Source organism: Nicotiana tabacum, chromosome 13, assembly GCF_000715075.1.
Source record: "Nicotiana tabacum cultivar K326 chromosome 13, ASM71507v2, whole genome shotgun sequence".
Lineage (NCBI taxonomy): Eukaryota > Viridiplantae > Streptophyta > Magnoliopsida > Solanales > Solanaceae > Nicotiana > Nicotiana tabacum.
In genome coordinates, this window is record NC_134092.1 from 48,426,547 (window position 1) to 48,453,513 (window position 26,967).

General features: G+C 41.8%; 1 long non-coding RNA gene across 1 annotated transcript; it reads right to left on the bottom strand.

The window, feature by feature from the left end:
• Positions 1–8,451: 8,451 nt before the first annotated feature.
• On the bottom strand, positions 8,452–9,732 carry LOC107829115 (uncharacterized). Its single transcript, XR_001657859.2, has 2 exons — positions 9,323–9,732; positions 8,452–8,781 (listed from the first exon to the last, which is right to left on the bottom strand). It is a non-coding gene; the product is annotated as an uncharacterized LOC107829115 (long non-coding RNA).
• Between the last annotated feature and the right edge of the window lie 17,235 nt (positions 9,733–26,967).

The following is a 26,967-nucleotide window of genomic DNA, read 5'->3' on the forward strand; positions in this document are numbered from 1 at the left end:
GCACGCGTTGCACTCTTTTTCCCTTGAACCGGTTTTGTCCCAAAGTGGATTTTTCGGCAAGATTTTTAACGAGGCAACAGTAAAACATGCTAACTTAGATTCGAAGACCGGTTTCAAACCGAAGTCAACGATCGTTCGCTTCAGGTCAACAGTATCCGAGCCCTCACGAGTTCGACCTCGAATACTGGGGGTCGTTACCCTTGGATTAAGGTCTTTATCAAGGTAAAAAGAAAACTTTGTGTGCTGAAAACTATGGTTTGGTGGTTAGGATTCATTGTAAGGGCCAAACAGTCGTATGAACCGTGCCCACATAGTCGACTCTAGCCATAACACAAGTTTTTATACGCTTTCGATCGTGTACCTTGCATACTAAGAAATGAAAGAAATTTCCACTTTTCTACTACGCGTTTTTGCTTCTTCGATCCCGGATCCTAGCCCACGGGCTACCCCTACTCGGGGACTATCGCCCGAAAGAAATTCGGACAACCTGGGCTACCAAATCCCGGAGGTACCAAACCTATTAGGCGGTGCCCAAATATAAAAGGCTACGGCCACCCTAAAAATGGCTCGGAGACGTCCGAAGTCCGTAACCAGAAGGTAAGGCCTTTACAAAAATTCAAAACCTTCTAAAAGGTTACCCTCAGCAAAAACATTGTCTAAAAACACTTAAGCATCTTGGAAACCACCGGTCTCACTGAGGGTTCGAAGCCACGAGCAAACAAAGTTGAATTGAAGTCGGGCTTTGTTCGAACCTCCGAAAAATAAATGCCCCATAACTACATCTAATTCTATGCTAAGGCATCAAAAACAATACACGAATAGAAATTGGAAGAAGATGCTGAAAAAGTAAAGACACGATATAGCCAAAAAGGGAATATTTTTTTATATATATTCCAAAATATATTTATAAAGGCCCGATAGAATGGCCTCAAAATAAAAAAAAAATACATAAGGAAAAATAAAAAACTAAAAAAGTACTAAGGCATCTATGCCTGGTCTTCACCGGGGCTCGACTCGTCGCTAGAACCGTCAGAGCCCTTAGATCCCTCAGATCCCTCGGAAGCCTCAGAGCCTTCGGCACCCTCACGTTCGTAGAGCTCCTTTGCCTCGGCCTCAAGCCTCCTAGCTTCTTTGATCTCGGCTGATAGGTCAAAACCTCGGGCATGGATCTCTTCGAGGATATCTCTTCAGGACAACCTCTTTATGTATTCAGTCTTTGTCTTTAAGCGGGTCTCGGCTGCCTCCACATCGGCCTTGTAGTGGGCCACCATTTCCTTGGAATCAGTAGAGGTTGTATCCAATTTGGACCTCAGTGCCGCATTTTCTCTTCCGAGAGCATCCCGTTCTGTGACGACTAAGCTCAGTTGTGCCCGAAGATCATCGTTTAACCAAGAACACTTATCGGCTTTGTCCTTCGCCACCCGAAGTTGGTTCTCAAGCGATGCTAGCTCTGCCTTTTCAGCTTCCTTCTCCGAGGCCAGCAGGTCCATCCCTCCCTTCCATACTTCGGTTGTGGCCTTGACCTCGTCCATCCCAACCCGCAACTGATCGATCAGGTCTATCTTCTATTGGACTTGTGAAGTTGTGTTGTTAGTCATCGCGAGTAGCTGCTCGTTTTTAGATTCAAAGATCTTTACCTTCTCAACCAGGTCGGCGTGTTCCCGCTTCAGGGTCGAGGCCTCTTTCTGAGCTTTTTCCAATTCGGCCTGGAGAATCGAGAGGTCTTTAAGGGCCTCGTCTTGTTGCTCTCTAAGATCCATGTACATGTCCTTCTTCCGGACCTTCTCTTTAAGCTTGAACTCGAGCTAGCTAATTTTCAATTGGTACCGGAGAAAGCTTTCATGGTGAAGCACGGAAGCTTGGAAAATGATGAAATTAGTTGGAGACATCAAAGGTACAAAAGTGTTAACGCCTTACCCGGTTCAGCGCCTGCTGCGCCTCGTTGAAAAGACTTAGCATTCCTACCTTGTTCATCTTTGCCTGGTCCTCCACGTCACCAGGTATCGGAGGTAGCTGGCTACGCCCATCGGAGTAGACAGGACACGAGCATCCTTCGGGATTGTGAGAACGACCGTTCTCTAACGCTCGGGGTCCACACTCGACACTGGGAATTGTTTCACTAGTTTTGGGATCAAACTCGGCCCGCCAGCTCCCGAGAGCACGTCCTTCTTCGGGACCTCCAAGTGACCCAGCCCGGAAAAGTCCTCCAATATGGCCATGTCAATGCCTTCGAAAAAGGAGTTGAGAGGATCATCAGGACTCTGCGCTCCCTCACTTGACATTTTTTTCCCGCTTGGGCCTCTTCTAGCATGGAATTGGTATAGGAGGGCGTCTCTATGATGTCAATGACACCAGTCGCCTTTTTCGGAACAAGAGCAGCTTTCTGGGAGGTTGCAGCCTCCATCACCCCCTCAGGTTCCCGAGTCAGAATGGGATCGACCTCGTGGTCCTCTTTCTCAGTCACCGCCTGCTCCCCAGTAGAGGTCGACCCATGAGGGACGATGACGTCGTCTTCTTTGGGCTCATCCCTGAGCCGGTAGAGAAAGTCAGGGTCCGTTACCCTAGACTTAGTGTTCTTCTTGGGTTTCCAGACTCGGGTGGCTGCCCTCTTCTTCCTCTTCGCCTCGGGGTTCGGGGAACCCGAGGACATTCTTTTTTTTTCTTTTTCTCCTCCTTCGTGGCAGCCTCGGGCTGTCCCAAAATGAGGGATCGGCAAGCAAGGACGGATCCTCGTCCTCATCCAGCGGCCTAAGTTCGGTGATCTTAGGCAAACCTATAAGAAAAAAGAAAAGGTTAGCACTGTATAAGTTAAGTGCGTGATGGTAACAATTCATAGAAGAACCTCACCATGAGAACGAGCTTCCCATTTGCCCTTCGAAAGTTTGCGCCATGCGCGCTCAGAGTACGACATCTGCTTACAAATCCCCTTGATCCACTCCTTAAATCGGGGGATTGCATCGGGAACTTAGGCAACAGCTGCACGACCACAAACACAGGCGATGAGAGAAAGAATAAAAAGAAAGAAATACTTAAGAAAGACAATACTTACGAGATGCGTTCCATTCCTCGGGGAACGACAGAAACTCGAGGGGTGGGGGGATCAGGTCTTTAATTTTCACCCGAATGAACCTCCCCTACCAGCCTCGGTCTCGGTCCTCATGAATGCTCGAGAAAGGAGCCTTGCTTGCTCGGTGAACGAGTGATCAGTCCCCCTCGAAAGATTCGGGGACTGTACAGGTGAAGTAGGTGGTCGAGGGTGAACCGAGGACGGGTGGATTGTCCAAGGCACACCTCGTACCTCTTGCATAAAGCAAGAACTATGGGGTCCACAGGGGCGAGCGAGAAAGGGTAAGTGTAACCACTCAGATACCCCTTCACGTGAGTAGTAATATCGTGATTAGGCTCGGGGACGACCACATCCTTACCCTCTCACTTACAGTTCGCTCGGACTATGGGTAGGGTTTCTTCAGTGACAGAGCATATGTATCTCCATGCTCCCTCACCTCGGTCTTGTTGACTATAGGCTTTCTCGACCTTGAATTCATCCCAGATAGAGCGGCCCCCAAGTATGAAGCTCTTTATAGGGGGCTCCTGAGCCACCTGGGGAACGGCCGCCTCGGCATCTGCGAACGGGTGGGAAGATGAAGGGGCAGCCTGCCGAGGCACTGACTTGGAAGTTTTAGCCATTATAATCTGGAAAATATAGGTATGAAGAAAAATATGAAGATTTCAAGATGGTATGAAGGTCTGGGATGAAGGTTAAAAGAAGAAGTATGAAGATTAATATGAAGATATGAAGGCTCAATGAACAATGTATGAAGATCTGGAAAGATTAAAAGCCGGTAGAATGTTCGAAGGTGAAGTCTAGAATCGAAAAGTGGAAGAAGTGAAGAGGGTTGAAGCTTTTATAGAGGAAAATGCAATCAATGCGTGAAATTTCGCATTCGAAGACGGCCAGCCGATGACTGACACATGTCCGAAGTCAGAACGATGCAACTGATGGGACGTTTCGATTTACCCGTCATCTCAGTTACAACGTATGAGGGAAGAAACCGGAGTTCATCTATCGTTTCTCATCATTTCGGCAAACCTACTCGCTAGAAAATGAGGGGACTATCTGTATACAGGTAAAATCGGGGATAGAGCATACCCCTATTTTTAGGTGAAGAAAATAGAAGAAGGGCACAGACGCACGAGACTGAAATCGAGACCGGAAACCTTTCGTATCGAGACCTACGGAAGAAGAACGATGTGTTCATCACCGGGCACGATAAAGCAACGCTCCCCGGACCCAGAAAGAATTCTAAAACCTCGAAAAACACTGTAAATAGTTACACACGACGGATAAATGACAGTGATATTCGTACCTGACCGGATATCACAGCGCAGATCTCGCTCGATGTCGGTTATGGATCAGTAATTGACGGGAAAGAAAGATTTTTACCCTTTTTAGACTTGTACTAGGGATGAAATTCACCTAATATATAAAAGGGAGTTTTTTTTCTTTTGATAGATATATTGTAACACGCAAACCAAGGCAATACAAATTTATTTTTCTGCTTTTTAGCTATTGCAAAAGTTCTTACATAATTGTTTGTTCTTCATCCGATTTGGGTTCGAACCAAGGGTCCGATCGAGGGCAAAACTACTATTCAACCTAGGTTCAGGTTGGGCCGTAACATTATAATTGATTTGATTATTTATTTTGTCTTTAACTCGTTTATCTAATATTCACGATTATTTGTGTTGAATCAATCCACATATCCTTCAAACCGCGTACAAATTTAATTGTTATCCGTTTTAAGAGTAAACACATAGAATGAGTTGATGTTGTCGTTGCCCTGTCCTGTGCCCTTTGGAGTTGTCATTGTGTCGTGGGGCGATGGTTGTATCTCTCATCAATATCTAAAGTTCATGCAATAGACAAGAGGGAAACACGGTCGGTTCCATATCTTGCATCCCACATTGTTCAGAAGGCAAAACTTACACATGTTTGCTACATTGTGGAACTTATAGCCTGGTTGGCCAAACTTTAGACGGAAAAAAAATACTTTTTCGAAGAAACAAAAGTAGTTTTTGAGAAGTAGAAAAAAATAGTTTCTACCCAAAAGCATTATTTAAAAGTTTGGCCAAACACTAATTGTTGTTCAAATGTATTTTTCAAATTAATACAAATTATTTTTCACAAAAACTATTTTTTTTTTATTTTTAAAAACACTTTTTAAAATAAGTTAGATTTTAGAAAGTTGATATTTTATAATGGAACAAACCTTGAAAAGCTTGTTGAATGTGTGAAAAGAGCTAGCTAGCCTTTGACAATCAATGATGTAAGGAATTGTGGGTTCCAGAAGCAGTTACTAGAAATACCATGTGCTACACTATCATTGGATGCCATCTCCATCTCCATTTCTCAGGTATTTCAACGAGACCAACTTGGCCTGTGGTACTTTTCTTTAAGACGACTAGATATGAAAGTGAGCACGGGCCCAACATGTTTTCTGAGGCAAATTTTCTGCGCTTTACGTTTCATAATCATAAGAAAAACTCTGTACATGTACAAAATAAATAATCATAACCAAAAGATTTTTAAGTTTATCAATGTGCATTTTGTAATAGCGTATACTCGTATCTACAATATATGCAAAAGACATAAGTACATTGTTAGTAGAATCATATTCAAATATTACAGGCATAGTACTTAATAACTTAAGACATAATATCCAAGACCAACTACCTAATAACTGAGATATAATACCCAAAACTATAGAAAATGTCAGCATCTTCAAACACAACCTAAGCACATCTTACAATCATCATTTTTATGGGTAGGAGCAACTTGGTAGCCTGACTTTTGCCATTCCAAAAGCCACATCACAGAGAATTTTTAAATACCAATCAATTATAAGAAGCTGAAATTGGGAGGCATACAAAAATAGATATTATTGAGTTATAAAGTAAATGGTAAACTTCACATTTTGGAAGATTCCAATATATTTGACATCACACTTGGAAAAATATATTTCTATGCAATTCCAGTGTATTAGACTCCACTCATATAAGTACATATAATTTGGACTATGCAATCAGGAAAGCATGATGCCCTGTCCGAGAAAGATGATGAACTTCTACACATGATATACTACTTTAAAAAAAAGGATTTCAATAGCCAATACATTAGAATTTTACCGAGTCAAAAATCGGAAGACTTCATGTGGCAGATATATATTATATAGAACTCAGAAAAAAATTAAGAAAAAGAAGGCAAGAAAGGCAATCACGATTAGATTCATTGATCCCTACCTTCCAACAGTACATAAGTTTCCCAAAGATCTTAACTAAGTTGAACACTCTTTAAGAACTTAAAACTCTTGGGTACAATGCTCACACTCCATATCTCTGTACTTGTGCTATAATTTCAGTTGGCTTGTCGAAGAAGTCCTAGGAGAAGCTTTCTATGTTCTATTTGTAGCTAACCAAGATTTTGAACTGTCAATACTTAAAAGACTTCCCTTATAAACTTACGTTGATAATGTTGGTGGTTTCAATTTCAGCCTCTTGTCGATTCACATTTTCCAACTGTTTCTTTCATTTCTTGTTCAAATCTAATTACAGAAATAATTTTCTTTTGTTTCTCTCACCAACACTATGTCAAAAAGCATATGTTCCATTTCTACACAAGATAAAACTGATAGTTCTGCATGCAAAGTTATCAACATTTCTCCAGAGCAATTTTCTCAATTTAATTCGGAACACTATGTCTGCTAGTTGTTCTTGGATGTGCTTAACAGACAGGAGTTGCATCTGTGAACGATTTACTTCAATTTGTTTAGACATAAAGCAATGGGAGAAGAAAACCAAAAAGAGTATACCCACATAATAAAAGGATTTTTCCTCTGCATTTAAAAAAAATCACAAGCATGTTTCTTTCAAAAATCAACCCTTTTGGGATGAAGTAATGGAAAGCAAGCAGAAAAAATGGATGGAATGCAAGCCAAGTTTATGATCAACTCTTAACGGTAGAATCGTCTCTCTTTTCTATAAGATGCATAAGGTGTTCTTTTTAGCATTCACAAACAATCCATTAATGGAGATGGACTCCAATGCCTGGTCTAGCAGATTATTAATTTTTAGTATCTTACAAAATAGATCAAAACCAAGTCGCTCCAATGCTGGATATTATAGAAGGAAGCATTTGAAAGCTTAAGTTTCACGTCTAACTCATACTAAGCTAGCGTTTGGCCATAGATTCCCAAATTTGTTTTGAAAAATCTGATTTGGGTGGAGTTTGGTTTGAAGATGAAAAATATGTTTGGACATCAGTTTTCAAAACATATTTCCCAAATTTATTTTAGAAAAACATGAAACATAACTTATACCCACAAGTTCTAAAAACTATCACAAATACCCAACAGTACCATTATCAATAACATTCATTATATTATCGCAAACCATAGTCCTGAACATAAATAAATTTGATACAAAATTATCATTTTTATAATGAACTACATGATACACTATCAAGTGACCGAGAAGACGAAACAACATTGTTACAAAATAATAAATAATGGGTTCTTTTATAAAATACAAAAGTTTGGGATAATACAAAACCAGCTATCATGTAGTGATATTGAGCTGGTTTTGGGATTTGGGATTTTGCCAAAATGTAGGCAAAATTTATGGCCAAATATGTATTTGCCAAATAAAACCCAAATTTATTTTGTCAAAATCTATGGCGTGTCAGCTTCTTCAAGATCAATATATATTTCAACAATATTTGTATCGTAGTCTTCCAAGTTACCCTTTCATAAATGCTTCATTTGCCGGGGGGGGGGGGGGGGGCTTTTTATTTGTAATCCCTACTACTGTTGACTGCATATAAAGGTCAACATCTAATAAAAATTAATAGTTAAAGAAATAAAACAGACCAAATTCACCATCCAGGAGTTCTTCACACAATCTTTCTAACGCATCTAATACATCTTTCAAAGAATGAGAAGCTCAAGCAAACCTTTGACCAATTCGTATATAGTGTTTGCTCTTCCCAATGTAATTGAACTTCTCAAAAAGCCACACGTGAAAAACCAACTTAAAAACCATTCACTTTCAGCAGAATCAGGGATGATTTAGTACATCCAACAATACGAAGATTATTGCAAGTTATATGTTAGCACAAATCACAATACTCATCCAACAATGAAGATTATAGCAGATAATGAGGATACGATATTATAATACAACAAAAAGGAAAGTTAAAAGAAACCTTTAAATAGAAAATTTACTATATGCTATTGGGGTCTTCATATGATGTTTCAATCTAGTTGTTCATCTTTCTCAACTTCCTGAAATACCTCACAGGAAAGAGCAAAGTCTGAGTGTACACAAAGCAAACAAATAATAATGGATATGATGAAATTTAATAGAATTAAGACTAATAAAATATATAAATGTCTAATGCAAAAACTCATCAATAAAATTTAGTATCTTCTTTTACAGAGATGTCACCTCCAAAAATATTAAGTCATAAACAAAGTTTTTTACGGGTCATCAATTGATTCTACCGGAAAATCAGTTCTTCTGTGTTGGCTGTCCTTTCTCATGGGAAGCTGCAGACCTATGGCCCTGAAAGAAGGAGGGAGGGGAGAACTCTGACCCAAAAGGGAACCACAAGGTTATCAGTACCAATAAAAAGGAAGCAGCGCATATGAAATAATCACGAAGGCTTACAGCTGATACAACCTTCGTATTAGGATTTTTCTTGTTAAATTTTTTCTTGATTCCTCACTGCATAAACAATGAACATTTATCACAACTACAAATCACGACTGCATCACTAAGGAAAAAGAAATTCCTAAACTTTTCCCTGGTAGCTTGAAAAGCAAACAAAAATGACATGCTTACACTTTTCAGTAAAACACAATGAAAAAACATCAATAGTGCATAATTATACTTAGAAATGAGAGGAAACTGATGAAATAACAGTAGACATCAATAAAATGAAAATCAAAATATAAAGGAGGCTTCATCGATCTTAGATGCTTTTTTAATTAAACGGAAAAAGAAGAATTTTGACTCTACTCCAATAACAGATAGAATTTACAGCACAAACTTGCACCTGGGTTACTGGGTATCTATTCCCAAACATGCATGAGCAAATCAAAAACATTATTGACATGCATGAACAAAATCAAACAATAATAATCCGAGGGAACAAAAATATTACCGGATACCCACCAAAAGAATAAGAAACTAACTAATACCCAGCAAATGGTAATCACCAAAGAAAATACAGTAACCAAATAAAGATTGCAGAAAAAAAACTCACCGGTAGAAAGAGCATAATTTGAAAAATGAACATAGAAAGTCTGGAATAGAGAAAGAGAAGAAAAAAGTGAGAAGAAATTACAGAGACTGACCACCGGAATTTCTAGAATAACTATAAGAAACTTTGGTAAATTTTTCGGGAGTCAGTAGTAAAACAACGAAGATCAATGGAAGATAAATTGACAGTAGAAATTTGAAGCACGCTGGCCCAATTTGTGCAAAATTGATTAGAAATTAGAGGCAGTACTGGACTGTTAGCCTCCTCATGAGAAGAGCATGTAAGGTAGGTGGGAGAGAATAGTTTTATACAGTAATATGCTGTACACGTGTTTTCTTGGAAAAGATTGATGACCAAATTACCAATTTATTCCTATATGACCTTGTAATTATCAAAGTACCCTTGTTCGTCCTTGTTCGTATACCCCAACTCCCCTTTCTAAATAAAATAAAAATAATAGTAAAACACAAACAGAAAGTTGTTCTTCTTTTCGTTTTAACACTTCCTTCCGATTAGTTTCAATGGTTTGTAAACCATATTTTAGTAATGCCTTTTCGGCTTCTCAGGAGAGAGATCTAAACATAAACACACCACTGTTTTTATCAACCATTTTGCCATGGGAATTGACATATAATTTACACATATGGATAAACTGGCTAAATGGCTTAGGTTCTAGAGAAATAAAAATAACGTATAGGAACTCTCAGTGGCTTCATTCATTACCATCTCTTCCAGCATCAAGTGTACATGATATCCAGCTCGCACTATTGAATTAGACAATCAATAAATGGGAAAGTACTGAAGTTCAATAGATAATCAACTTAATCACAAGCTTACCACATTGCCAAAATGACGATCCAAGGTTTCAACTAATTAAGAGGTGAATGAATTTCAAAATAGCTAGTTTGTTCTGCCAAATGGAACAAAGAGATAAATGATGAGAAGGCAAACCAAAGAATAATCTTAATTAGCTATAAGCCAACATACATATGAACAAAATTTTGTCCCAATAATCCCTTACCCTCTAAACACCAACCGTAGTTAGGTACGATACAACTGCAGATCACATGATTATAAAAAATCAAGGTTTTACTAACAAGCCAGCAGAAAATTCCCAGACAAAGCTTAGTAGACAATGAACATTTTGGTACAAGACCTGAGAGTAACAAAAAGTATTCTGGACCTATAAGAAGTGACCAAACCAAATAGTGTTAAAGAATTCGGGACTTATACGGAAGGTCAGTGACGGATCTAGAATTTTGAAGTAATGGGTGCTTCACTATATTTAGCGCAAATAGGCGTATAGAACATATAATCAATGGGTTCAACTAAACTCAAGTTTTCGGCACAGATCATTAATGTATACGTAAAAGATAATCAGAATCTCAACATATATAAAATTTTTAACCCGTAATTTTAAAAGTATAGTGGTAAGAATTTAAAAACTGTACATCAAATTTTACTCCTAGATCCTCTCTATTAACCCATTGGGAAGTAAATTTGGGGAGAAGAAAGTAAAATCTAAAAGAGAACCTAAAAGGGAAAAAGAAGAAATAAAAAATGCCTTCTCAGTTGGGGAAGCGGAACAAAGTTAAAAATGAAACAGGAAAGTAAGAAAAGTAAGTAAGAAAAGTAAGCAAATAAATAAAAAGAAGAGGGACTGAATGGATATTGGGAGCAAAATTAAAAATGGAATAAAGAAAGTTGTTTATCCGAAAAATCAGATAACGTTAAATTTATGTATGATTTCAAGGATATGTGATACCCTTTGATACAAAGATAGCAATACGAGTATTCTTGACTATGAGAATGAGAATAATGAACGGAAAGAATGAGTAAGATGAAGTAAAACAAGCACAAGGAAATATCCTTGTATATGAGAAAAGATCTTTTGTTCTATGTCCATAGCTTACAAGGATCCCCTGTTTTATAATAGAGGGTCATTACTTTATTTATAACAAAAAATAATAAAATAAAGCATATAGTGGAGGACCCATGATGATTTGTCTCTTCCTCGATTCCCGCCAAGATTCTCTCTCTTGGTGCAGTTGTAACGGCTCTTGTTTGTGAGCTCGATACTGGCTCGAACTCGTTACTGGGTCGAGCCCTTCGGTCTTGGCTTGAGTTCGACCTTCGGGATGGGCGTGGCGTATTTCCGACCTCGAAGCAATGCCTTGCGGATCGATTTGGTCACGGGCTCGATAAGATTATCGAGCCGACTCCTCGAGCAGCCTTCGGAGTCGGGGCTTGTTTGTACTCTCTTCGGAGCTCACTCCCAAAATTCCACTCCGGTTTCTTGCCACTCGAACTCGATCGAACGTAGGAAGACCGAAATCTATTTCGACCGTATACAGATAGTCCCCTCATTTCTCATGAAAGATGCGGTGAGAATCGATATGATTTTCGACGGTTCGATCGGGTTATAAGCTGATGTTTTAACAGGGATCGATTTTGATGTATGTGATAGCTGTCCCATCGATTTAGTCTTTCAAGGTATTTAATGCTTGTCAGATGGCGGTCGGCCACTTCTGATATTGAACCGTCATGATGCGAGCCTATAAATAACCCTTCCATCTAACATTTACCACTTTTACGCCTTCACTCTTCCAAATTTTCTTATTCTTTCTCTCTATTTCGTCGCTTGCAGAGCCATCTACACCAGAGTTTTGGTGTCGTCAATTTTTCACTTTCCTTTGCCTTTCTTCCTCTCATATCAATGGCCAAAACTTCAAAAACTGTACCTCAGAAGAAGAAAACTTCTTCTTCACGGTCGTCCGGCGACAAGGCGCCGGTGGAGCCGTCCATCTATGACTATGTTCCCGGCCCGTGTACTCTGAAGATCGATTTTAAGGTTGAGAATCCTTCATCTGTTCCGGGTCGATGCGAGCACGTGTCGATGTACATGTGCTCTATAATGGAGGGTCATCTCGAGGCCTTTAGGAAAGACTGCAACTGGGGTTCCGAGGTTGTGTTGCAAATTCTATCCCCCGAAGAGAGCGTCATCACCCATGTAGAGGGGTTTTTAAGTGTTTACACTTATCCTTTCACGTTGGGTCCCGTCAACCCGGTGATCATTGATTTTTTCAAAAGATATCAGGTCACCCTCGGTCATATTCATCCCTCTCTATGGCGTATAGTAATCCTACTTCGCTTCTTCTCCATCAAAGCCGGGGGGCTGGATTTTTCCCTGAATCACCTCATACGATTGTATCGGCCTCAAATCTTTCGAGGACTAATCAGACTTCATCGTCGGGCATAGAAGGCTTTGATGTCGAGCATCGACGAAGACAAGGATCGGGGTTGGATGGGCCGTTATATTCGAGTGAGGACCCGTGACCTTATTTCGGAAGAGAAGATGTCGTTCCCCGAGGAATGGAATTTCGACCGTAAGTGGTTCTCATAAGACGTTGCTTTTCGTATCTTTTTTCGATTTTTTCCGATGTCTTTCTCCGATATACAGCTTCCCCTTGGATGCCACAAGCGGTACCTGACCTCGAGGATTGGGTTCGAAAGTTAGCCTCGACTTTCTCTTATGCCGAACGCGCTTGGCGTGATTTGGCAAAAGATAGATGGGAGGCCAAGAATCATGGTAAGGTTTTACTTCTCGTTTCCTTCGAAGTGTTCTTTGTGCTCCATTCGTTACCGATTTCCTTTCATGCAGGTGTAACCAAGGATGCCGCTTTGAGGCCTTCGAGCGGTGAAGAAGGAACCAAGTCCTCAGTCCCGAAATCGGGGAAAGATAAGAAGCGAAAAGCTACCTCTAGGTCAGAGGACCCCAAGCCCAAAACTCGAAGGGTGAGGAGGAAGGCAATTGCTCTTCCGATTGACTTGGTCCAACGACTGAGAGAAGAAGAAAAAGAAAAAGAAGAAGAAGACGATGCCTTGCTTTGGTGATCCAATCTGCGAAACCTATCGAGGTCACCAGAGCTCCTGAGCCGATGGCGGCTATACCGGTCGGGGTCGGTCCTGGAATCCCAAGTCTTGATCGGAGCGCCCCGAGGGATTCGCTTGGGGCTATAACAGTGGGTCATTCGCCTTCCCTTCCAACCTTTTCTAAGGAGGCGTTAAAGGAAGCTCGAGAATTGAAGACCCCCGATATGGGCGGAGGCTCTAGTGTAGGGGACCCTTTTGGGGATTTCTTTACTGGAGTCGATAATACTTCTGATATTGGTGACGCTTCTCTTCTACTAGAAGAGGCCCAACGTTTCATTACTCGGGTAATGATTTTACTATACTTGGTTTCTTTGTTCTTTTCCAAACTTGACTTGTGTTCTTACCCTACTGTGCAGGTCATTAGTAGGTTTCGAGTCGACCTTAGCCAGTGTGCGGTCGAGCTTCAGAAGGTCTAGGGGGAGAGAGACGCCCTGCGGCTTCTTTGCATCCAAAAGGACGAGGCTAGAAAGGACCTCCAAGCGGATTTGGCTAAGGTTCGTGAAGAAGAGGCCGAACTCGATAAGCAGGTGAGCCTCGTTTTGTTAAAGTATGGGTTTGACTCAACTGTGGAAGTTAACCCTTCGTTGTCTCAGCTGCAGCAAAAGGTTGAAAAGATCGAGTTACTTTGGGATTAAGTTGATCAAATCAAAGTTGAATGTAATCAGTGGAAGGAAACTATCGACCGCCTGGCTGCGGAAAAAGAAATCATTTTGACTAAATTATCATCGGCCGATGTTCAGCTTCGAAGCATCAAGCAAAAGGGTTCGGCTCAAGCTAAGAGGATCGAGGAGCTTGAAGCACGACTTGCTGAGGCCAAGGCGGAGATTGAGTCATCGAAAGTCATGGAAGATAAGTCCATTGCCGTGTATCGGGCTGATGCCGAGGCTGCTCAGATGGAGGCACGAGAGGCGGCGGATACTGCCGACATTCGAGTGCATTGGGTTGGCGAACTTGCTAAATGTAGGTCTCGGAGGGAGACCCTCGAGGAGATACACGCTCGAGGTTTCGACCTTACTGAAGAGATAAAAAAGGCTAAAGAGCTCGAAGCTGAAGCTAAAGTCTTGGCTTCTGATGGCGATGATGATGATGATGACGGTAGCAAGAGCAGATCCGAGGACGGGGAAGAGCCTGACAGCGAAGCAAACTCCCCTGAGGATGACCAGGAAACTTAGTTCTTAATTTTTTACATTTGTAATCAATCAAGTAGACAATTTTGTATATAGACAACTTGGCCGACTTGCTTCTGTTTCGTGAAGACTTTATACGTGCCTTACAAATGTTTTCACAAGGATTTTAACAATTTAATCAAATTTGGACTTCGTACTCTCTATGATTGATTGTTTTTTCAGACTCGAAGTGATGTAGCCCTTAGGTTTACTAGTTGAGTCAATGATTCGAACTCGAAGAAATATAGCCCGTAGGTGTAATGGTCGAGCGAGTGCTTGCTTGAACTCGTAATAAAAGTAGCCCATAGGCTTAGTCATCGAGTGAATGATTCGAACTTGAAATGAAGGTAGCCCATAGGCTTAGTGGTCAAGTGATTGATTCGAACTCGAAGTAATGTAGCCCATAGGCGTAATGGTCGAGTGAGTGATCGCTCGAACTCGAAATGCAAATAGCCTGTAGGCTTATTAGTCGTTGAGTGAATGATTCGAACTCGAAGTAAAATAGCCCATAGGCATAATGGTCGAGTGAGTGCTTGCTCAAACTCGAAATAAAGGTAGTCCGTAGGCTTAGTCATCGAGTGAATGATTCAAACTCGAAGTAATGTAGCCAGTAGGCATAATGGTCGAGTGAGTGTCTGCTCGAACTCGAAATGAAGGTAGCCCGTAGGCTTAGTTGTCGAGTGATTGATTCGAACTCGAAGTAATGTAACCCGTAGGCATAATGGTCGAGTGAGTGCTTGCTTGAACTCGAAATAAAAGTAGCGCGTAGGCTTAGTCGTCAAGTGAATGATTCGAACTCGAAGAAATATAGCCCGTAGGCGTAATGGTCGAGTGAGTGCTTGCTCGATCTCATAATAAAAATAGCCCATAGGTTTCTAATGCCCCCAGTATTCGAGGTTGATTGTACAAAGGCCTCGGATACTGTTATAAGTGCAGCACGATCATTGGTTGTCTCATTAAAAACCTTGCCGAAAAACTCATTTGGGATAAAACCGGTCTAAGGGGAAAAGAGTGCAACGCATGCTTTCAAGCGAAGGATCCATCTTAGCTCTTGTTCGGACTTCTGCAGGGGTCAGCTTTGAAATGTAAATGAATATAGAAGGGTCGTACCTTAGCAGTAGTATCGTTTTAGATGTGACACATTCCAACTGCTTGATAGCTGTTTGCCATTTATAATGCCGAGCCTGTACGATCCCTTTCCGACGTTCTCGAGAACCTAATATGGTCCTTCCCAATTTGGTCCTAGTTTTCCTTCATTCGGATTTCGGATATTGATGGTGACTTTTCTTAGCACTAAGTCCCCGAGCTTGAAATGGCGGATCTTGGTTCTTCGATTATAATATCTTTTGATTCTCTGCTTTTGGGCAGCCAATTGGACGAGAGCAGCTTCTCGTCATTCGTCCGATAATTCGAGGCTGGTATTCATAGCCTCGTTATTTGATTCTTCCATCGTGAATCAAAATCTGTTACTGGGTTCACCGACTTCGACTGGTATCAATGCTTTGGACCCATATACTAAGGAGAATGGGGTCGCCCCCGTACTGAATTTTGACGTTGTCCGATATGCCCAAAGGACTTCAGGCAGGATTTCTCTCCATTTTCCTTTAGCGTCGTTCAACCTCTTCTTTAGGTTTTGAATGATAGTTTTGTTCGTTGATTCGGCCTGTCCGTTCCCACTTGGGTGGTATGGTGTTGATAGTATCCTTCTTATTTTGTGATCTTCGAAGAATTTTGTTACTTTACTGCCAACGAATTGCTTCCCATTGTCACATACTATTTCGGCGGGTATCCCGAATCGGTATACGATATGATCCCAAATAAAGTCTATAACTTCTTTCTCTCTTATTTTCTCAAACGCCTGTGCTTCAACCCATTTAGAAAAATAGTCAGTCATAAATAAAATGAATTTGGCTTTACCTGGGGTCGATGGCAGAGGGCCGACGATATCCATTCCCCATTTCATGAATGGCCATGGGAATAGGACTGAGTGAAGTTGCTCTTCGGGTTGATGGATCATTGGCGCAAATCTTTGACATTTGTCACATTTACGAATAAATTCCTTCCCATATTTTCCCATATCGATCCAATAATACCCTGCTCTGATTATTTTTCGAACTAATGTATCAGCACCGGAGTGGTTCCCACAAGTTCCCTCGTGCACTTCCCATAGGATATAATCGGTACCTCCCGGACCCAAGCATACTGCGAATGGTCCATCGAATTTCCTTCGATATAGCATTCCATCTGACGCCAACGTGAATCGAGCAGCTTTAGTCCGTAGGCCCCTAGAATCTTTACGGTCCGATGGGAGCTTTCCGCTCTTTAAGTATTAAATATACATATTTCTCCAATCCAGGTTAAGCTTTTAGAAATTATCTCGGCGTGACCTTCTTCGATTACCGATTTCGAAAGTTGAACGATAGTCCCCGAGCTCAAGTCATCTTCCTCGATCGACGATCCCAAATTCGCAAGTGCATCGGCCTTATTATTTTGTTTTCATGGAACATACCGTAAAGTCCATTGTTTGAAATGGTGCAAAGTGACAAGCAGTTTGTCTAAATACCTTTGCATTCTACCTTTTCGAACTTCGAAGGTTTTGTTTACTTGACTCATCACCAGCAAAGAGTCACATTTGGTTTCAATGACTTCTACTCCCAAGTTTTTAGCTAACTCGAAACCTGCAATCATGGCTTCATACTCGGCCTCGTTGTTAGTCAACCTAGTATTTTTAATAGATTGCCTAATAGTGTTACCCGTGGGTGGTTTCAAAACTATGCCTAGCCCGGACCCCTTCACGTTCGAAGCCCCGTCCGTAAAAAGGATCCATACCCTCGATGATGTACCCGATTTCAACAGGAGTTCTTTTTCGACTTTGGGTACGAGGGTTGGCGTGAAATCGGCCATGAAGTCTGCTAAAATTTTAGACTTGATGGTCGTACGGAGTTGATATTCGATATCGTACCCACTGAGTTCGACGGCCCATTTGGCCAATCGGCCTGATAGTTCGGGCTTGTACAAAATATTACGAAGCGGGTAAGTGGTTAATACGCATATGGGGTGACATTGAAAGTACGGTCTTAACTTTCTAGAGGCGCGTATCAGAGCAAGTGCCAATTTTTCTAGGTGCGGATATCTAGTTTCCGCTTCTCCTAAGGTCCGACTTATATAATAAACGGAAAATTGCGTACCTTGCTCTTCTCGAACTAGGACACCGCTTACGGCGATTTCCGATACTGCCAAGTACAAGCAAAGTTTTTCGTCTGTTTTTGGAGTGTGAAGTAGTGGTGGGCTCGATAGATATCGTTTTAGTTCCTCTAATGCTTGTTGGCATTCCGAGGTCCAAGAGAAATCGTTCTTCTTTTTGAGTAGAGAGAAAAATTTGTGACTTTGATCTGATGATCTCGAAATGAATTGGTCTAAGGCTGCAATTCGTCCTGTTAGCCTTTGTACAGCTTTCACGCTGTCCACGATGGTGATGTCTTCGATGGCCTTAATTTTATCGGGGTTAATCTCGATTCCCCGATTTGACACCATGAAGCCAAGGAACTTGCCCGAACCGACCCCGAAAGCACATTTTTTGGGGTTGAGCTTCATGTTATATTTACTCAAAATCTCGAACGTTTCCTGCAAATCGGTCAAATGGTCCTCTGCGCGTAGGGACTTAACTAGCATGTCATTAATATAAACTTCCATTGATTTACCCATTTGTTCTTCGAACATTTTATTTACTAGGCGTTGGTAAGTAGCCCCCGGATTTTTTAGACTGAAGGGCATCACATTATAACAATATGCTCCATATTTTGTGACAAATGAAGTCTTTTTCTGGTCCTCCGGGTTCATCTGGATTTGATTATACCGGGAATAGGTATCGAGAAAAGTGAGGATCTCGTGGCCGGCCGTGGCATCGATCATGCGATCGATGTTGGGCAGCGGAAAGGAATCTTTGGGGCATGCTTTGTTCAAATCCTTATAGTCCACACACATTCTAAGTTTGTTCCCTTTTTTAGGCACTACAACTACATTGGCTAACCATTCGGGATATTTCACCTCCCGAATGGATCCTATCTTGAGAAGTTTGGTTACCTCATCCTTTATGAACGCGTGCTTTTCCTCGGACTAGGGTCTTCTCTTTTGCTTCACCGGTCTAAACCTAGGGTCCAAGCTTAGCCGATGCATCGTTATGTCCGGTGGGATCCCTGTTATATCTAAATGGGACCAGGTAAAAAAATCAATGTTATCGATAAGAAATTGAACAAGTTTCTTCCTGAGTTCGAGGCTCAACCCCGTTGCCAAGTATACCTTTCGCTCGGGCCAGTGCTTGATTAGTGTGACTTGCTCTAGTTCCTCAATTGTTGATTTGGTGGTGTCGGAGTCATCGGGAATCATGAAAGACCGAGGGACCCTTTGATCATCATCTTCTTCGATCTTCTGGTTATCTGGCTGGGCCGAAGCCGACATCTGTGATTGCTATTTGGTGTCCCGTTCTCATTCTGAGCCCGATCCCTTTATCGGTGAAGGCGAGGATATTAATTTTGCTTCCTCGACGGCAAACATTTCTTTAGCGGCTGATTGTTCTCCGTACACTATTTTGACACTTCTCGATGTTGGGAATTTGAGGACCTGGTGTAGGGTCGAAGGCACAGCTCTCATGTTATGGATCCATGGCCTTCCGAAAAGGGCGTTGTATCTCATATCGCCTTCGATCACGTGAAACTTTGTTTCTTGGATGGTTCCGGCTACATTTATTGGTAGGATTATCTCGCCTTTTATGGTTTCACATGTCATATTGAATTCGTTTAGAACCAGAGTTGCGGGTACGATCTGGTCCTGCAGGCCGAGTTGTTCTATGACCTTCAATCTGATGATGTTGACCGAGCTACCTAGATTGATTAACACACGCTTAATTTTAGTTTTATTCATGAGTACGGATATTACCAGTGCATCGTTATGAGGTTGGATGACTCCTTCTGCATCTTCCTCATCGAAGGACAAAGTCCCTATGGGTGTGTAATCTTGAGTCCGAGATCGCTTTTCCCTCACAATCGATGTTTTAGTGCGTTTAAGCACTGGTCCTTGAGGGGTATCGGCGCCGCCGATGATCATGTGAATGACGTGCTGCGGTTCTTCTTCCTCGTTTTGCTTGCCGAAATCCCTGTTTTTAAAATGGTTCTTCGCCCTATCACTCAGAAATTCCCGAAGGTGCCCTTTGTTAAATAAGCGGGATACTTCCTCTCTTAGTTACCTGAAATCTTCCGTTCTGTGGCCATGGATGCCATGATATTCGCACATTTGATTGGGATTCCTTTGGGCAGGATCGGTCTGTATGGGTCGAGGCTATTTAGTGTCTTTGATGCGTCCGATAGCCGACACGATGGAGGATGCACCAACGCTGAAGTTATACTTTGATAATCGAGGTGCTTCTATAGGATCGGCATATTTATCAAAGCCGCTCTTGCTCATAAATCCCCGAGAATTTTGCCCTCGATCAATCCTTCGATTGTTTCGAACTGTATTATGTGTTGAACCGTTGTTCATCCGATCTGCGACGTACGATTGATATCGGTCTCTGTTCAACCTTTGTTCTCTGTCGATCTCCCTTTAGTTTTTAGTAGTTGTCCTGTTCTGATGCACGGGTCCATATAGAGCTCCCAACTGGTCATCTTTGACCCTAATTTTCGATTGATATCGGTTGTGTATATCTGCCCAAGTTATTGCTAGATACTCGATCAAATTTTGCTTCAGCCGACGTGATACTGTCAAACTTAGCTCGTTCAATCCTTGGGTGAAAGCTTGTACGGCCCAATCGTCTGTGACAGGTCGCAATTCCATGCATTCCATTTGAAATCGGGATACGAATTCCCTCAGTATTTCATTACCCCTTTGCTTTACTTTGAAGAGGTCTGATTTCCTTGTTGCAACCTTTATGGCACCAGCATGTGCCTTTACGAACGAATCTGCTAACATGGCAAATGAATCGATGGAATTTGGCGATAAATTGTGATACCAGATCATTTCTCCCTTCGAGAGGGTCTACCCGAACTTTTTCAACAACACGAATCCGATCTCATCGTCCTCCAAATCGTTACCTTTGATGGCACATATGTAAGAGGTGACGTGTTCGTTAGGATCAGTCGTACCGTTATATTTGGGAATTTCGGGCATACGGAATTTTTTAGGGATTGGTTTTGGGGCCGCACTCGAGGGAAAAGGCTTTTGTATGAATTTTTTCAAATCAAGCCCTTTTATCATTGGTGGAGCCCCAGGGATTTGATCGACCCTGCATTGTATGTTTTCACTCTCTTGTCGTTGGCTTCAACTCATTTTGTGAGTTCTTCGAGCAATTTAGTAATTTCGGGAGTGGTCCCCGATTCTTGCTCATTTGATTTCACTATGGCGGGCTCCGTTCTGGGGGGTGATTTCTCGAAGCGGATTGGGATCCGGCCTGCTTTGTATATAAGTTTAGCTCTGTAACTGGGCTATCGCTACTTGTTGGGCTTGTAGCATCTCGAAGATCATACGTAAGCTGACTCCGATTTCCCCCTCGTTATGGGTGTCTCGGGCTACGGATCGAGTACCGCCCTGAATGTTTTTTTTCGGTTCGGAACGCTGATTCGCCTCTAGAGCTATTTGTGAATTGACATCCAATGGTACTGCGGCTCGAATTTCTGGTACTTCGATTCGAACCTCAGTGCCATCGTCAAGTGGCCTTCCTCCCCTGGGTGCCAAGTTGTTGGTTTCATCTTGAAGGTCAGCTTCGTGATCGATAGATAAAGCCATTGCTGATTTGAAATTGTAAACTGGTGTGTACTGCAGTTTTATATCAAACAATCACTGTTATCCTTGGCCCCACGGTGGGTGCCAAACTGTTTACCCGAAAAATCAGATAACGTTAAATTTATTTATGGTTCCAAGGATACGTGATACCCTTTGATACAAAGATAACAATACGAGTATTCTTGACTATGAGAATGAGAATAATGAACGGAAAGAATGAGTAAGATGAAGTAAAAAAAGCACAAGGAGATATCCTTGTATATGGGAAAAGATCTTTTGTTCCGGTCTATTCAGTATGTCCATAGCTTACAAGGATCTCCTGTTTTATAATAGAGGGTCATTACTTTATTTATAACAAAAAATAATAAAATAAAGCATATAGTGGAGGACTCATGATGATTTATCTCTTCCTCGATTCTCGCCAAGATTCTCTCTCTTGGTGCGGTTGTAACGGCTCTTGTCTGTGAGCTCGATACTGGCTCGAACTCGTTACTGGATCGAGCCCTTCAGTCTTGGCTTGAGTTCGACCTTCGGGATGGGCGTGGCGCATTTCCGACCTCGAAGCAAATGCCTTGCGGATTGATTTGGTCACGGGCTCGATAAGATTATCGAGCCGACTCCTCGAGCAGCCTTCGGACTCGGGGCTCATTTGTACTGTCTTCGGAGCTCACTCCCAAAATCACACTCCGGTTTCTTTCCACTCGAACTCGACCGTATACAAAAGTAAAAGATGAAAGCAAATAACAGATCAAAGAAAGGGAAAGAAACATTACTAACGCTTACAGTAGGTTTCGATATTGCGTTGAGGGATTTAGCAGTAGTTTACCAGCCCCAGTAACCATAGCACCAAGTTACACTTTTGATTCCTGGGTGCTCGCAATATATATATTTACTTTTGATATGTTATTAGTATAATTTTATTAGTTCCGCGTCCAAAGCAATGGGTGCTCGAGCTCCCATAATGACCAACGTGGATCCGCCCATATTTCGAGTTCGAATCATTCACTCGACTACTAAATCCTGCGGGCTACTTTTTTTCGATTTCGAGTAAAACTACTCATTTTCTTGGGGTTAAAACGAACACTTGACTATTTAAGCTGAAGGATGTTCGAGCTCGATAAAGCGAAGGGGACTACCCACAAGGCCCGAAGGCAACAGAGATTTAAATTCAGTTTGAAAGGCTATTTTTCTTCAAAAAGAAGAAAGATTTATATTTACAATTTTTTTGTACAGAGGCGGCTACTCTTCCAAAGGGAAGTTCTTTATACAAAAGCCGAAAGCGATATCAAAAGAACGCAGCGATGGACCTAAGGCCCTAAATGACTTAATCTTCATTGGAGGCCGTATTCTCGGCATCATCCTCGTCTTCAGACTCCCCCGAGTCATCGGAGTCCTCCTCAGGAAAGGCCAACCTCCGAGCTTTGTTCTCTTCCGCCCTGGCGACTTCGATCTCGGCCCCAACATCGAAGCTCTGAGCTCTGACCTCCTCGAGAGCCTCTCTCCAAGCCTGCCACTTTGCATGTTCGACCATGCTCGCAGCTTTGGTTTGATTAGATCCTGAACTGAGCCACTTTGGCATCGACTCTTTTGTTGACCTCGACTATTTCAGATCTGGCCACTTCGAGTTCTTTGGCCAAATCTACTTTATCTAAACTGGCCAAATCCAACTGATGCTAAAGCTCTTTCATCTTTTCAATCAGCCCCAAAACATTTTCTTTCGCAGACTAAAATTGGGCATCTGACAGCTCCAACTGAGCTTCGACGACTTCCTTTTTCGAGGAAAGGTTATCCATACACTTTTTAAATTCTTCTGCCTCGGCCATCATCGCATCTACCTGTGAGTTAAGCCGTCCAATCTGCTCGATCCTCTGCCGCACCTGCAGAATCGGATCATTAGTGGTTATCTCTTTTTCATATTCACTATCATGGAACATGCGGAATACCTGCTCAGCCATCTCCTCATGCTCTTCCCAAGCCGCTGTCAAATCTGCTCGAAGTTTTTCACTAAGAAGCCTGTATGAGTCACTCTTCTTAGTGAGGCTCCGAACCTCGGCATCATGCTCCTTCCTGATTCGAAGAAAGGCCTCGTGATGCAACACCGAAGCCTGCAAACAAAAGGAGAAACATTAAAATTACCTGCAACTTTGTGTAAAAGAAGCGGCGAAAACGCCATCAGAGTTACCCACTTCAAAGCATGTTGGGCCTCATTGAAGAGACAGGCGGCCCCCACCGTATTCATCACTGATTGATCTTCTTCGGTCATCAAGGACCGAAGGTAACTGGCAATTCCCACAGGGGAAGAAAAAATTTGGGTATCCGCAGGTACGGAGAGCACTATTTTCCTCCTTCGGTCGGGATCGATACTCGGGGCCGAAAATCGATCCACCAGTTTATGAATCGATGAAGGCTCGGTGGAACCCGACCACGACGCTTTTTTGGGTACCGTCATTCCACCGAAACCAGTAACCTCCTCCGAGGCACCTGACTCGAGCCCCTCCAGAAAATCATGGATATCGTCCGACTCCTGAATACCCTCATTGGACCGATCCTCCAACATGACGACCTCTCGAATCATGGCATCCGAAATTCGAGGGGATCCGCCAATGTCAACTATCCTGAACTCATCCCTTGAAATATCTTCTACTGCCTGAGAAGATCCACCCTCGGTATCCCTTCCAATCATCTTAGCTCGAGAATGGATAATCTTGGCTTCTTGTTCTGGGATTATGGCCAAGGTTCCCCGATCTGCTTCCACCAAATTAGAAGACTGTTGAATGACAACATTAGCCCGTACGCAGGCTAAATTCTCCTCTCCTTCTTCGGGCTCGTCCCTTGAATGGCGGACCGCTTCCGAAGACATAACACCAGGGGCCCCCTTCGGCTTCCGAGATCTCTTAGCCGGTTTCTTCTTTTTCTAGTTCGAGGAGCCCGATACGTGTTTTCTCTTCCTTTCTTTCACCTGCTTCAGGACAAGAACTTCTTCACCACCGGACGGCGGCCTCATGACTACATCTTTCCCAAGTCCTACAAAAGGGAAGAGGGAGATTTACCATACAAACCGATGAAGAGACAAATCGACAAAACGATTTACCATGACTGTTGGCCTCCCATTGGCCCTTTGATAATTCGACCCAAGCACGCTTGGAGTATGGTCTCTGCAACACCAGGCTTTCGACCCATTGTCTAAGATCCGGGATCGGTTCCGGCATTCGATCTATGGCTGTGATAAGGAAAAATGGATCAGCAAAATAGAAAGCAATCACAAAATCAAAACGGGCAAAGAGAAACGTTTACTCACGGCTCATATTCCATTTCTTAGGAAATGGCAAGTTATCGGCAGGGATCAGATCCGAGGTTCTGATTCGAATAACACGGCCCATCCAACCCCGATCCCGGGTCTCGTCTATGCTCGAGAATGGCGCTTTGGTTGCTCGGAGAGCTAGCTTGATCATCCCTCCTCGATAAAGTTGGGGACCATAAAGACGCATAAGATGATCGAGGGTGAAGACACGCCCCTCGACCTTGCTCGAGAAAAATCAAAGAAGAATCACTATCCTCCAAAAGGAAGGGGGAATTTGGCCGAGGGTCACATCATACCTCTTACAAAAGGCGACGATGACAGGGTCTAAGGGTCACAACATGAAAGGATAAGTATAAACACTTAAGAACCCTTCGACGTACGTAGTAATTGATTCATCGGGTGATGGGATTAATACGAATTTATTATCCCAGTTGCATTCTTGTATGACTTTATCGAGAACTTTTTCGGTGATTGAACATTGATACCTCAACATCGGCTCACACCGACCTGGTATTAGAGAAGGATTTTCAATTTTAAAATCGCCTACGGTCGAACACCCAATCAGAATGAATTTCTCAGGGCGAGGCTCTTCCACATCCTCGCCACCAGTAGGTCGAGATGAAGAAGCGGTCTCTTTTTGCGAAACAGTTTTGGACGTTTTTTGCCATTTAAAATTTCATAAACAAAGGACGGAAGTATTTGGTGTTCTAAGGAAGAATTTGCAGTAAAACTCACATGTTTACAAGTAGAAAACTCAGAAAAGGAATTTGCAAAATTTGGAAGACTGAAGACATAAAATGATGAATGGTGGAAGGAAATGCTATTTATAAATTGAAGCAATGACGGTTCAATATCAAAGGTGACCGACCACCGTTTGACACATTAAATACCTCGGTAAAATCGAACCGATGGGACAACTATCACATACGTCATGGTCGGGATCGATGAAAATGTCAGTATATATCTGATCGAGCTGTTGGAAAATCATATCGTTTCTCGCCACATCCTTTTCCGAGAAACGAGGGGACTATCTATATACGGTCAAAACCGATTCGAGTCAGTCGTACGGACTGATCGAGACGATAATATTTCGATCAAAGGATATCTGCATGACAAGCTCGGTCAAGATCCGAAGTAAGGACGGTTAACTTCGAGCTCTAAGATCGATCAAATGACAAGCTCGATATCATTATCGAGCCCATATCCAAATCGAACTACGAGGCAAAGCGGAGATTATCGAAGATGCATGGACCACCCAACATTCACCATGAATACCGAGACCCCAAGTCAGAATCGAGCTCGGACCAAGGCCGAGGGCTCGATCCAACACCGAGCTCGCAGATTAGGGCCGTTGCAACCCCACTATGAGAGAGAATCTTGGCGAAAATCGAGAAAAAGACAATATATCATGGACTCTCCACTACGTATTTTTTATTGTATATAAAGTAGGATCCCTCTACTATAAGAAGGATGGCAACAAAAGATCAAGGGAGGAGAAAAAGATAATCCCTGGTGCTTGTTTTACTTATTCTTTTTGCTCACTATTTTTATTCTCATAGTTAAGAATGCACATATTTTTATTTCTCTACACGATTTATATTAAATTGTATCGCATATCCTTAGAACCATACACAAATCTAACGTTATCTGATTTTTCGGGTAAACATTCATATCTTTTAATTTCATAAGTTTTCATTTTTGGGATACATTATGCAGAGAAGCAAGATGATATTTTTGAAATTTATTGAAATAATTAGATTTAAAATGCTAAAACAAGCAACAATGCAACTTAATATGATAAATTTCATATAATAATACTAGTGTAAAAGAAAAATATTATGTTACCTTACTAGGGTTATAAGCTCCTCCGCCACCCCATCCGTCCCAAAAGAAAAGATGAATGCTATATGAGTATATTCTAAAATATATTAAGCGCTTTCCTATACTAATCAATTGTTTTGAATTAATTCATGTTAGCAGATATTACTCAATTAACAAAAACTCTTTTTCCCCAACTTTTTCATCACTTGAGGATTTGTAATCTTCTAAATAAAATCGTCATTGACTACGTCATTATACACTTTAAAAGGCTGATGGGAGTTGCTGACATTCCTCTCTTGGGGTCAGTGGCAAAGAAGCTAGTTAGACAACAACAAAGGTACGAGTGATTTCAGTATCTAATCAAACACTGTTAAGTTCGTAAAAATCGGAAAAATCAAATCAAATCGAAAATCAAATTAAATTGATAAAAAAATTAATACTTTTTGGTTTGGTTTGGTTATGGTTTTAAATTTTAAAAACTGATCAAATTTGGTTTGGTTTTAATAAAAAAATAATCGAAAAAACCAAACCAAACCGACTATAGAAGTAGTTATTTCAAATTTATTATTATACACACACACACACACACACACACACACACACACACATATATATATATATATATGTATATATGTATATTTTTGTACAAAGTT